This window comes from Dama dama, chromosome 8, assembly GCF_033118175.1.
Source record: "Dama dama isolate Ldn47 chromosome 8, ASM3311817v1, whole genome shotgun sequence".
NCBI classification, from domain to species: Eukaryota; Metazoa; Chordata; class Mammalia; order Artiodactyla; family Cervidae; genus Dama; species Dama dama.
The window spans coordinates 24475590-24490256 of NC_083688.1; the positions used below are offsets into that span (position 1 = coordinate 24475590).

General features: G+C 43.6%; 1 pseudogene; it reads left to right on the forward strand.

Annotated features, from left to right (window-relative positions):
- Positions 1–12345: 12345 nt before the first annotated feature.
- LOC133060502 (small ribosomal subunit protein uS17-like) overlaps positions 12346–14667 on the forward strand; it is a 66021-nt pseudogene continuing 63699 nt past the window's right edge.

Below are 14667 nucleotides of genomic sequence, written 5' to 3' on the forward strand. Positions count from 1 at the left end.
TTTCGGATGTAGCCTTCAAGGATGACGTGTTCTCCCTTGTGTCTGCGTTTCTGCTCTTCTTCCCAGTCCTGTCTGGCAAGCAAGATCAAGGTGGCTGAAAGAGCAATAAAATTCTTGGCAAATAGCCGTTTTCTACTTAATTTACAGAAGAGGCACGGAGCTGCTGGCCCAATCAGGTTGTGTCACACAAAGAGATATTCAGTCCTAGAAGCAGAAGGCTCCTCTTTCCTCTGCTGTGGTCATTTACAGCCACTGGGACCAAATCCTGTGGGGTTTTCTCTTTATTTTTGGCTGTGCTGGGTCTTTGTTGCTGACCATGGGTTTTCTCGAGTTGTGATGAATGAATGGGGCTACTCTCTAGTTGTGGTGCCTGGGCTTCTCATTGCAGTGGATTCTCTTATTGCAGAGCATGGGCTGTAGACGTGAGGGCTCAGTAGTTGTGGCACATGGGATTTAGTTGCTCCCCAGCATATGGAATCTTCTGGGACCAGGGATCGAACCCGTGTCCCCAGCATTGGCAGGCAGATTCTTAACCACTGGACCACCGGGGAAATCCTGTGGTTCTGTTTTTAAATTAGGAACTGTGGCTTAGGATCTTTTCTTATTATATGATAAAGAAATATGCTTCCCCATGAAGACACTTAAGTGATGTAGCTCCCAAATTTGATGTTGCGATTTCCCTTTCTCCCAAATAGTAAAGAGTCAAAGCCAAACATGGCATATGGAGCAAAAGGCAAAAAAAAAAACATATTCAGACAAGTCATTTTTATCCCCTTGGGGACCAGGTACTAACCCCAGCTTCCAGTGGCTTGTGACATCACTGTGGGCCTCCGTTGTCTTCCCTGATGAATGACATTCCTCGCTTCTTGTGTGTGGCAGTCCTTATCTCGGGGCAGTATCACACCATCTCCTTCTTTGTCGTCATGGAGCATTCTCCCTGTGTGACTCTCTGTGCCCACGTTTCCCTCTTCTTATAGGGACACCAGTCCCAGTCTTTGGATTAGGGTCTATTCTAAACCAGTCTGGCCTCATCCTAACATGATTACATCTGCAAAAATTACATTTGCTCCACATTCACAGGTTCTGAGTGCACGTGAATTTGGAGCAAATGCTATTCAACCCAGTTAAGTATCGGGTTGGCCAAAAAGGTTCCTTTGGGTTTTTCCCATGAGATGTTATAGAAAGATGTAAGTGTGTTACAAGTTATAAGCTTTTTGGCCAACCCAGTTCTTACTCTGTGCCAGGCATGTGCTGAGTACTTTCACACCATAACTAATATAATCACATTTTATCCTCCCAGTCCTCTGAAGTAGCCACTCATCCTTCATGTATTTGACAATTATGCATGTACTAATGTCAGACACTATTCTAGGACTGGGGATGCATCAGTTAAAAAAAAAACAGAGCTCCTAGATCATGAAACTTATATTTTAGTAGTGTTAGTTATTCAGTTGTGTCTGACTCTTTGCGACCCCATGGATTGTAGCCCACCAGGCTCCTCTATCCATCGGGATTCTTCAGGCAAGAACACTGGAGTGGGTAGCCATGGCCTCCTCCAGTGGAAGCTTCCTGACCCAGGGATTGAACCTGGGTCTCCTGCATTGCAGGGAGATTCTTTACCATCTGAGCCACCAGGGACAGCTATTTTTTAAAATAAATAAATAATAAAAATGTAAAAAAATCAAATAAATCTGTACTTTTAGTGAGCAACAAATGCCATGGAGAAGAGTAAGGTGGTTGGGGCAGGAGGAAGACGTGCAGGTAAGATGGTCACCTCCAAGAAGGGGATATTAGTGCAGAGACCTGGAAGAAGAGGAGCCCACTTGATCCAGATCAGGAGAAACAGCAGTCCAGATAGAGGACACTGCACTTGTAAAGGCCTTGAGGCCACCGAAGCTTGGAGTATTGGATGAACCACTGGGAAAGGAACCACCTGGTAGTGTTGTAGGAAGGGGGAGGCTCTCCGTTAGGGCCCCAAGAGTGGGCTAACACTTGTCTAACACTCGGAAAAGAATTGTCCAAGGAGACACGTGCTGACGAAGCAAGAGATTTTATTGGGAAAGGGCACCCGGGTGGAGAGCAGGAGGGTAAGGGAACCCAGGAGAACTGCTCTGCCGCATGGCTCACAGTCTCAGGTTTTATGGTGATAGGATTAGTTTCCGGGTGGTCTTTGGCCAATCATTCTAATTCAGAGTCTTTCCTGGTGGTGCACACATCAGTAAGCCAAGATGGATGCTAGTGAGAGGGATTCTGGGAAGGGGACAGACACGCAGTGTCTCCTTTTGACCTTTCCCCAACTCTTCCGGTTGGTGGTTGCTTATTAGTTCCGTATTCCTTACCAGGGTCTCCTGTCATAAAACAGCTCATGCAAATGGTTACTAAAGGGCCTGGCCAGGGTGGGCGGTTTCAGTCAGTGTGCTTCCCCTAACAGTAGGAGAGGCTTGAGTACAAGGATTGTCTTAGGAGAGGTGGGGCCTAGTAGGACCAGTCCAGTTCAGTCGCTCAGTCGTGTCCAACTCTTTGCGACCCCATGAATCGCAGCACGCCAGGCCTCCCTGTCCATCACCAACTCCCAGAGTTTACTCAAACTCATGTCCACCGAGTCGGTGATGCCATCCAGCCATCTCATCCTCCTGCCCCCAATCCCTCCCAGCATCAGGGTCTTTTCCAGTGAGTCAACTCTTCGCATGAGGTGGCCAAAGTATTGGAGTTTCAGCTTCAGCATCACTCCTTCCAATGAACACCCAGGACTGATCTCCTCTAGGGTGGACTGGTTGGATCTCCCTGCAGTCCAAGAGACTCTCAAGAGTCGTCTCCAACACCACAGTTCAAAAGCATCAATTCTTCAGCACTCAGCTTTCTTCACAGTCCAACTCTCACATTGATACATGACCACTGGAAAAACCATAGCCTTGACTAGACAGACCTTTGTTGGCAATGTAATGCTTTTTAATATGCTATCTAGGTGGGTCATAACTTTCCTTCCAAGGAGTAAGCGTCTTTTAATTTCCTGGCTGCAATCACCATCTGCAGTGATTTTGGAGCCCAAAAAAATAAAGTCTGACACTGTTTCCACTGTTTCCCCATCTATTTCCCATGAAGTAGGACCATTTAGACTATAATAAATAATAAAGAGTTAGGGGCTTCCCTCATAGTTGAGTCAGTAAAGAATCTGCCTGCAATGCAGGAGACCTGGGTTCAATTACTGGGTCAGGAAGATCCCCTGGAGAAGGAAATGGGAACTCACTCCGGTATTCTTGCCTAGAGAATCCAATGGACAGAGGAGCCTGGCAGGCTATAGTCCATGGGCTCACGAGAATTAGACATGACTTAGCGACTAAACCACCACCAAATTGTAAACTGAAAGTGTTAGTCACTTTCACTTTGTGTCCAACTCTTTGCAACCCCATGGATTGTAACCCACTGGGCTCCTCTTTCCATGGAATTCTCTAGGCAAGAATACTGGAGTGGGTTGCCATATACTCCCACTTTACAGATGAGAAAACTGAGGCTCAGAGATGGGAAACCTAACCAAACCACACAACTAAGTGCCAGAAGGAGGATTCCACTCAGGTTTTACTGACTGTTACTAAACCACATTCTATTCCTGGAATTTATCTTCACTCTTTACTTTAGTATTGAATACTTTAGTATTGAAAAGTGTTCCCAGTGTGTAGTGAGTGCTCAATAAACACTTTGGGAATGTTTTTCTAGACTAAGAGTACACCTCACAGTTTTTTAGAGCTTTTGGACTCATTTGTAGATTTTTGCATGTGAATGCTACAACCCTCAGAGACCAGTGGTTTTGAAACTGGAAAGAAGTGGGGGTGGTGGGGTGGTGGGGTGGGGTAGGGCACAACTTTCTAAAGAATGACATAGCCTGAGGACACAACATAAACCGATTAAAATTAAATGGGTCCAAAAGGGCAGACTAGTCCACTTTGATTAGACCTTTATCCTCAATCAGCAAGCTAAATGACACACCCAGAGGTTCCAGGACAGTCCCAAGTCACCACCAAAAGACCAAAAAGTGGGCGGTAGCTGGATTCCTGGAAATCTCCACTCCTTGCCCCAAATAGTTGGAATAGTCCTCCCACCAGAGAAGGCAATGGAAAGTCACTCCAGTATTCTTGCCTAGAAAATCCCATGGATGGAGGAGCCTGGTAGGCTGCAGTCCATGGGGTCTCGAAGAATCAGACACGACTGAGCGAATTCACTTTCACTTTTCACCTTCACACATTGGAGAAGGAAATGGCAACCCACTCCAGTGTTCTTGCCTGGAGAATCCCAGGGACGGGGGAGCCTGGTGGGCTGCCGTCTGTGAGGCTGCACAGAGTCAGACACGACTGAAGCGACTTAGCAGCAGCAGCAGCAGTCCCCCCACTCATTAGCCTATGAAATCACCCAGCCCATAAAAAATAACAATGCCACATTTCAAGACCATTGCACTTGTCCTCTGTGATGGCCGGCACTCTGTCTGTGGAGTGTGTTTCTCTCTGAATAAATCTACTTCTTACCTATCACTTTGTCTCTCATTGAATTCTTTCTGTGATGAGACATCGAGAACTTGAACTTTATTAGGTCCTGAAACCAGGTTTGTGATCTCAGTGGGAAAACCATGGGGTCTGGCTGGGTTCGAGTCCTGGTCTTGTGAGTTTGAGTTCCTAACTGAGGTAAACAGTTTCAGTTTTATCTGTTTGTTTTTTTTTTTTTTTTTAAGAAAAGAAAACTGAGACTGAGATGTAAAATGATTTTTCCTAAAGTTAGAGAATTTATTACTCTTTGCAGCGTCTGCCATTTCACAATGAATTTCCTTCTTCATCTATACCCAGGGGATGAGGAAGGAATGAGAGAGGAGATGGCAGCCATTTTTGAGCCACATGACCTGGCCCCCTGACCAGAGCTAAGTTGGCCCTGGACTGTACACCACTTGATCACAGTTAGGATCATCAAATGCTTTCTTCTTGGGAATTTGGATTCACAGACCTCTGTCAGTATCTGTTGAACTAGGGAGAAGAAAATTTACAAAGTGGAGACCATGCCATGGGGCAGACAAGTGGTCTTGTTACTGAATGCAAGCTCAGTCTGCTCACCACACAACTAAGCCAATAATCGGGAGACTAGGTGTTGAGGAAAGAAACAGGGACTTTATTCATAAAACTGGCCATCCTAGAAGGCAGAGTAGTGTCTTGAGTACCATCTTATGGTGAGGGGAGGGAGGGTGTCTGCATGCCAGTTTCTTTTGTAGAATAGAGGAGGTGAGAAAGTAAAGTAAAAAGGCCATTCATTTGGCAAAGTACCTCTTGATTGGGCCAGCATCAGGAAGGGAATGTGTTAATTTCTTCTTTTCTGCAACCATTCACAGGTGGGCAGGGTCAGAATGTCTCCCTTCCTACAGAACAAAGGCTCTTCAGTTTAACATTGGGCAGAGAAGCAGGTTCCCTGAGGCAGGCCATTAAGTATGCTGATAGCTAAAGACAGCATCCTTTTAGTGATTATAATAACAAATGCATGGAGAAGGAAATGGCAACCCACTCCAGTATTCTTGCCTGGGAAATCCCATGGATGGAGGAGTCTAGCAGGCTGTAGTTCATAGGGTTGCAAAGAGTTAGACACGACTTAGTGACTAAACAACAACAAAGATATCTATTTATACTTATATAAATTTCTAAGGCCTATGTGTATATATATATATATATATATATGTCAACAATCCCCCTTTTTTTTTAATTTTACAATTTAAAAAATCTGAGGGCAAACATGTTTTCTTATGATCCATTTGGTTACCAAACCTGAGATGACCTGAATTTATTTGCTGGTGAAATAAAGACTGTTTATCACCCCAAACCCCCCCCCCCCCAAAATAACAAGAGCAACAGCTAAAGTCAAAGATGCTGATGCTGGGAAAGACTGAAGGCAGAAGAAGAAGGGGACCGCAGAGGACAAGATGGTTGGATGACATCACCGACTCAATGGACATGAGTTTGAGCAAGCTCCAGGAGATGATGGACAGGGAAGCCTGTTGTGCTGCAGTCCATGGGGTTGCAAAGAGTCGGACACGACTGAGCGGCTGAACCACAACAAAGTCAAAGAAACAGATCCAACATGGAGTCAGGTTTCACTCTTCCCTGTTACAGCCTTACTGCTGAGTGCTCACAAGGGAGGAATAAAGCAGACAGACACAGAGAGGTCAGGCAATGCAGGCAACAAATCTGGAAAGACAGCTCTGTGTGGGAACCTTGTTCCAGTCCTCGTGAAGGTCCTCCTAGCCTGGGTTCCCGAACTGCCCCTGAATCCTTGGTAGCAAATCCCCCATGTCTTTTACTCATGACCTGAAGAGTCCTAATTCAGACAGCCAGGAATTGGCAGAACAGGGAAACTGGAGCAACTCTTTACCTTCAAGTCACCATTAAGTGACTACCGAAGCCCTGCCCACCTCTTGCTGCTGGAGGTTTCATCTTGCTGCAATGGAAACTGCAGATTCTGACTCCACCTCAGCCCCTCAACGTGTTGGAAAGGGCTTCCTAAGAGATTAGGGAACACAGTGAGTCTATTGCTATTATTTCACCTCATGGTGACTCAAACTGCCTCCTGGGCTTGGGGAAATCTAGTCACTTTCTTTGGGGAGGGCATTCTGAAATCCAAACAAACTTCTGGCATGAAATCCTTTCAAGATTTGCAAACTACTATATATGTGAATTTGTTTTCTGGCAGTTTTTTAAAAAATGATAATTTATATCTTTGCAGATAGGTAAAATACTCAAGGATTAATAACTTTAGCACATTAAAGATATATCATTTGTTGACAAATTGATCAAAGCCCTAGGCTCCATGGACTGTTTAGATCACTGAGATTTTGAAATGCAAAGCATAGAACTCATCCTCTATTTTTCAGGGTGCTTTTCTTTAACTAATGAAAAACACTTTTTTCTATTAAGATAGTTTCAGTAAATCATCAAACATAAATTATTTTCTTGAGGCGGGGGAACCTTTTAGCTGGGAGAAATTTCAGCTTAAAACCTTGCTTTAAAAGAAAACATTTACAGGTGATGTTCCTGTAGAGTGGGAGGCGGGGGAGGGGGCAGAAAGAGGGAAAGCAGTAAGAAGAAAGTCTAGGAGTCTTGAGTTTCCCCTGCAGCAAACAGTCAAGGAATGGTCCAGTTTGCACGCTCTTACAACCATGAATATTGATTAAGAGTTTGATTTCAGCCAGCACTTCTTGGTTTGAATCCAGTTGAATCAAACCATATGAGACTAAATAGTTTTCTCCAATGAGTTTTGATGGATTTTGACCACTTTATGAGGAATATTGTAGAGTTTAGCTGGCTCTACCCAACTAAAGAACTTGGGGGAAGGGGGTATCTCATGCCAACCAGTTTTAAAGGTCAGTCCTCTTTGTCTGACTTATGCTTTGATGAAACATCAAACATCTAATGGAAAAAAGCAAGCCATTTCTTCCACTTCCATCAGGCTTGCATTGGGGTTGGTCAAGCTCATATGCAGAGAATTCCAATTTAAGACACAGAAAAGATATTTGACTGTTCACAAGTGGTCTATTAGGGTGGTCATTTTTATTTCTAAAGAATATTCCCTGTAAGTATCACTCATTGTTGAGTCCTTTCCGATAATCAGTTTCTGGGACACTTTTATAATATGATTCAGTTTATAAATTCAGTTAACATAACACTTTCCAAGACTAGGTTTTAGTAAGTAGATCTGAGTAGAACCATCAGAGAAGGCAATGGCAACCCACTGCAGTACTCTTGCCTGGAGAATCCCAGGGACGGCGGAGCCTGGTGGGCTGCTGTCTATGGGGTCACACAGAGTCGGACACAACTAAAGTGACTTAGCAGCAGCAGCAGCAGCAGCAGCAGTAGAACCATACCACTTAGTTGTCAAAAATTTAAAACCTCATCTACTTTGAAATAAGCTTCCAAATCTAAATGAAGCATTTTGGGTTATACTTCACTCATATATTCAAATTCATGAATCATCTGTAACCTACAGGTGGATTGAAAAACTTCACACTCATCTCCAACACACATTGTCTCATAAGCAAAGCAAGTCCCAGAGTAATATGAAACACTAGGTATAATATGTTGATACTATGTTTAAAATGTTAAAATACACATTTGTGTGCATGTATGCACATGTGCATATGTGTGCACACATGCAAAAGAACTGAAAAAGGTCTGAGGGACTTGCTTGTCTGTCCAGTGAGTAAGACTCCAAGCTCCCAAAGCAGGGGGAAAGGGTTCAATTCCTGACTGGGGAACTGAGATCTAGCGGCCAAAAAAAGAAGAAAGAAAGGAAAAGAATAAAAAAGAAACAAAGAAAAAGGAGGCCTGGGGTAAAGGCACCCACTAACTAAGAGGAGCTACTTCCTATGCTGGAATTTGTTTGAATTTTTCATAGATGTGTATTACTTTTGTAATTTAAAAAGATTTGTTGTTCTTTTGGACTTCCCCGGTGGCGCAGTGGACAAGAACCTGTCTTCCAAGGCAGGGGACAGGGATTCCATCCGTGGTCCAGGAAGATCACAGATGCCAAGGGGCAAGTAAGCCCGTTCGCCAAAATTATTGAGTCGCTGCTCTGGAGCTGGTGAGTTACAACTACTGAGCCTGCGCTGCAACCACTGAAGCCCACGCGCCTAGAGCCTGTGCTCCGAGAAAAAGACACCACCACGATGAGAAGCCCATGCACCCCAAAAAACAGTAGCCCCTGCTTACCACAGCTAGAGCCCACGCAAAGCAATGAAGACCCAGCACAGCCAAAAATAAATAAGTCAATCTAAGATTTGTTGTTCTTTTAAAACTCTTCTGACTGGTCAGGCTTGGTAAGTGAGAGAAGCCGGTTTTTAAGATGCTTATACAAATGAGATTACTGCGAGCAATTATACCAAGAGATTACAGTCATTGAAAGTGGGCTATGAGCCACCTGATATTACTAGCGTGCCTTTCTCACAAAGCTAGCAACACCCCTGTCAAACTCATCTGATAGACTATAAAAAAATCATTTTAAGCGTGTGGCCCAGGGACTTCTGTGTTTCCGATTTGGTGACTTAATAAGTCATTTTGTTGTGGTGAGCGATTGGTGGGCAGTGGGGGATACAGTGTGGAGGATGGTGATCAAGTACCCAGGGACCCTATGGGATCTCCGTGTTCTTCGTTATCGAGGACAGGTTAATAAAGTTCCTTTCAGCTGAAGCATCTGTAGCTCTGACTGGTGTCTACAGTGGGCAGATGACCAATCCGTAACTGGCCCAAGTGCACAGGACTCCCAGGCCCACTGTGTATGAAAGCCCTGCCCATCAGGCCTGCCAATTTAGTTTCAGAATCAGTGCTACCCCATGGCTTCAGCGGAGCCATCAGCAGTAGAGAGGCCCCTTGAGCACAGTTTCCAGACATAAGTCAGAGCTACAAATACATAGGAAGTGACACCTGGAGCAGAGGCTTCAGAGTCAAGCCCGTGCCATAATTTTAAAAATGGAATTAACTGCATCTGAAAAAGCTAGGAGGCACAGTGGTAAAGAATCTGCCTGCCAATGCAGGAGACGCAGGATACGTGGGTTCAATCCCTGGGCTAGGAAGATCCTCTGGAGAAGGGAATGGCAACCCACTCCCGTATTCTTGCCTGGAAAATTCCACGGACAGAGGAGCCTGGCAGGCTACGGTCCATGGGGTAGCAAAGAGTCGAACATGACTGAGCACACACACAAACATCAGATAATTTTGTGTGAAATATAGATTTATCAATTCAGTTGAGTCGCTCAGTCGTGTCTAGGTTGTTTGCTATCTAGGTTGCTCATAGCCTTTCTTCCAAGGTACAAGTGTCTTTTGATTTCATGGCTGCAGTCACCATCTGTAGTGATTTTGGAGCCCCAAAAAACAAAGTCTCTTACTGTTTCCATTGTTTCCCCATCTATTTGCCATGAAGTGATGGGACCAGATGCCATGGTCTTAGTTTTCTGAATGTTGAGCTTTAAGCCAACTTTTTCACTCTCCTCTTTCACTTTCATCAAGAGGCTCTTTATTTGTTCACTTTCTGCCATAAGGGTGGTGTCATCTGCATATCTGAGGTGATTGATATTTCTCCCGGCAATCTTGATTCCAGCTTGTGCTCCATCCAGCCTGGCATTTCACATGATGTACGCTGCATATAAATTAAATAAGCAGGGTGACAATATACAGCCTTGACATACTCCTTTTCCTATTTGGAACCGGTCTGTTGTTCCATGTTCAGTTCTAACTGTTGCTTCTTGACCTGCATACATATTTCTCAGGAGGCAAGTTGGGTGGTCTGGTATTCCCATCTCTTGAAGAATTTTCCAGTTTGTTGTGATCCACACAGTCAAAGGCTTTGATATAGTCAATAAAGCAGAAGTAGATTTATGACTTCTCTTAAAAAATGAAAACTCTGATACCACTGAGTCAAGATTCATAGTAGCCACACTTGCCTAAGCTCAATGTCTTCTGCTTTCTCCAGACAGGGCATTATTCTAGGATTTTTCACAGTTCTCCCACTCTACCATTTTACTTTCTTCCTCCCTTGCTCATGTCATTGTCAGCTTGGTACTTGAAGCACGTAAGATTACCCTCACTGCATTTAAAACAAGGAAGGCCAGTGCAGTTCATCAGCAAAGCTGTCCTCTGGGATCCCATCCCCCAATCTCGGGGACTTCCCTGCTGGTCTCCATGCTCCCAATATGGGGGAGGCCAGGTTCGATCCCTGATCAGGGAACTAGATCCCACATGCTGCAGCTAAGACCTGGCACAGCCAAATAAATAAATAAAAGTAAATACTTAAAAAAAAAAAAAAAAAAAAAAGAAAGAAAGAAAACACAAGAAATCACAGCCTCACCTTAAATCTAGAAGGCAGTGGAGGAGACAGGATACAAATCTGTATCATTAAGTCTAGATGTAAATTTAGTCCCTGGATCTTCTTGCCTTCCTTAGCACAGTTAGTGACTGTTTCATAAATGATCCTATATTTCAATTTTTTTGGAATATGTTTAAATTGCAACCATCCTCACATTTGCAGCACTTCTCTAAAGGTATGTGTACCCATTGGTAATTTTAATAGGGGTATGTTGTCTTGCTTAGAAAACAAACACTTATCTCCCCAGAAGAATAATGAACAAAATGTTAATTCATCATTCTGTTCCTGGTGCTTTCTCATGCTTGTTGCCTCCTTTGTACACATAATAGCTTTTCCTGTCCTCAATAATGCTGGAGGGCAGAAGGATCTGGCAGTGTGGATTTCAGAGTCAGGAATACCCAAGTTCAAATCCAGGTCTCTTAGTCCTTAGGCAATTCTCTTTTCTTCTCTGAGCCCAAGTTTCACCATCTGTAAAATTGGGATATCATTCCATACTCTATTTTTCTTGAAGGCTCATTTCATGAAGTTAATGCAATGCTTGTTTCTTCCTTAGTTTCACTGTAACAGAATTTTCTCCAAACCCCTTAAATTTTTTGTATCTGCATCATCATTGACATAGCTTGACTTAACATCATTTGGCTAATCCAGTCTGTAAAGTGAGATAACAGGCTTTGTTGAAATACGATAATACCTTGCTTAATGATAATTTCTGTGGTCAAGGTGCAGTAGAAAACAACTTTCTTGATGATCAGCTGAAGTGATAAAAGGAGGAAAATAGGACAATCAAACAATTTGATTTCTGAACTGCCTACATTAATTCTAAATCACAGAGTCTTAAATATTATGGCCTTTACAATGTTTTTTTTTATCATTGATTTTATGTCCCATTAAAATACCAGTGTATTACTTAGCTAGTAAATATTTGTGAAGGCTTATAAATCCACATTCTAGTCATGAACTGAGTTTATTAACCATGCTAAATACCGTTTGTATAAATGAGGTGACTGGTATCTGTGGATTTGGTGAACATTAGAAACGAGGCTGAAAGCAAAAGTGTTGGTCACTCAGTCGTGTCCAGCTCTTTGGGATCCCATGGACTACAACCCCCCAGGCTGCTCTGTCCATTGACTTCTCCAGGCAAGAATACTAGAGCAGGTTGTCATCCCCTTCTCCAGGGGATCTTCCTGACCTAGGGGTCCACCCAGGGTCTCCCACACTGCAGGCAGATTCTTTATGGCCTGAGCCACCAGGGAAGTTTAAGAAAGGAGGCTAGAGAGTTCTTTCAGTTGTTTTGCAGATTGCTTCCACACAAGTGAGGTTTTCATTCGTGAGAGCCAGGAAATGGTTCCTTTTTTCAATGAATACAAAATCTAGCCTGCCTTAAAATGTCAACTTCTTTCTCTATTCTTGGTTAACCTTTCGCCTTGGTGGTTAGTATCAGGGAAGAGCATAGCTGAATCTGTTCCAATGTCCCTGACCTATGAACAAGTAACTTCACCTGCGTCTCATGGACTTCTGGAAGAAAATGGCTTAGCCACTGAGTCAGAGTGTGGGGTTCCTGGAGTCAATGCCGCTTCCGAGAGTCAGCAGGCAGGAGTCCCCCCACCACCTGCCATCAGAGGTACAGCTGAGATTGCGGACCTTTGCTGTGTGGACAAAGGAGGACAATTTGGGAGGTTGTTATTCAAGTCAACAAAATTTTACCTTATAAATTCTTTCCTGTGTTTTGATTTTGTTTTTTTGATATGTCTAAGTTTTCCCTTTATATGCCTGCTGGAGGTCTAAAACCTACATTTGCCAAACTCACTCTTGTTAGTCGAGTTTCAATTCATATTCCTTCCGAGAGAGAGGTTGGTGTGATATTTGAAAGTGAGAGTCAAGCAGAAGCCTTTTTGCTCTGAAGCCTGATAAGTCTGTTGTGGAGGCTTCCAGACCATAGACATGGGGCTTGGCAGCAGCTTCTGGGGTGTCTTACTTTGAATCACCCACTTCTTGTGATTCACTGCAGTATCCTAACTACCTATATGCCGTTGGTGAATTCCCTACATTCCCCATTCTTTTTCAGTGGATAAAGAGCTTCTCATTTCTGTTTCTTTCTACGTCACATAATACCAAGAGTAATGTATTAGTCAGGGTTCTCCAAGGAAACGGAAGGAAGGCCATTTGGCCATTTACATTCTTTATGTTAGGGAAAGCACACTGATTGAAACCGCCCACCCTGGCCAGGCACCATAGTAACCATTTGCATGAGTTGTTTTATGACAGGAGATCCTGATAAGGAATACGGAACTAATAAGCCACCACCAACCGGAAGAGTTCGGGAAAGGTCAAAAGGAAACACCGTGTGTCTATCCACTTCCCAGAATCCCTCTTGCTAGCATCCATCTTGGCTGAGCGATGCGTGTGCCACCAGGAAAGACTCTGAATTAGAATGATTGGCCAAAGACTACCCGGAAACGAATCCCATCACCATAAAACCCAAGACTGAGAGCCACGTGGCAGAGCAGTTCTCCTGGGTTCCATTACCTACTGCTCTCTACCCGGGTGCCCTTTCCCAATAAAATCTCTTGCTTTGTCAGCATGTGTCTCCTCGGACAATTCATTTCCGAGTGTTAGACAAGAGCCCAGTTTCGGGCCCAGTTTCGGGCCCTGGAAGGGGTCCCCCTTCCTGCAACATTTATAGACCTACATCTATGTGCTCAGTCGCTAAGTCGGGTCTGACTCTGTGCGACCCCATGGACTGTAGCCCGCCAGACTCTTCTGTCCATGGGATTCTCCAGGCAAGAATGCTGGAGAGGGTTGCCATTTCCTTCTCCAGGTGGTTTTCCCAACTCAGGGATTGAACCCGCATCTACTGTGTCTCCTGCACTGGAGGTGGATTCTTTACCACTGTGTCACCTGGGAAGCTCATCTTTATATCTATTTATAAATATATGTATATATTTATATTATGCATGTTCTATATACACATGTTATATAACATGTTATATAAATAACATGTTATATATATAATGTTACATGTTATATGTAAAATACAAATGCACAGATATATAAATGTATTTATATGATTTCTATATCTACATACATCACAAGGTTTATTACAAGGAATTGGCTCATGTGATTATGGAGGCTTGGAAGTTTCCAGATCTGCAGGGTGAGCCAGCAAGTTGGAGACCCAGGACAGCCAGTGGCATTGTTCCAGTCTGTGTCCAAGGGTCTAAGAATCAGAGGAGGAGATGTATGTGGCTACTTTATAAACATTACCTTTAATCATCAGAGCAACCAAAAATATTGGGAAAGGTTACTATTACCCTACTGGACAGATGAGAAAACTGAGATTTAGAAAGGTTAAATCATTTGCTATAAAATATAGCTTTAAGCCATTATTAACTAGCATCACCAATTCACTAGTGTCCTGACCATTGAAGAGCAATCATGTATGTAGCTTAGGACACAAAACAGCTTTTCTTCCATTCAGCTGCTGCTGGGGAGAAGTTCCACTTGAACTCCTTACCCAGCAGTCCCTTATAAAATTACTGGGAAGGCCAAAATTATGTGCTGGATAGTAAATAACTTCTAGCACAGAGTGAGGATGGAATCAGTTCATTCTGAAGGGGTGTCTAGTTGGATGGTCTGCTCTCCTCCCAGCTTGTTTCCAGCTCCCTGCAGGATGTGGGCTCTCTGCACATTTAGTGATTCTGCTCTGGGTCTGTTAACACATCCTTCCAGTGTTCTTCAAAAGCCTTCTAATGACGAAACCTACAAAAACTGTATGAAGGAATTCTGAAT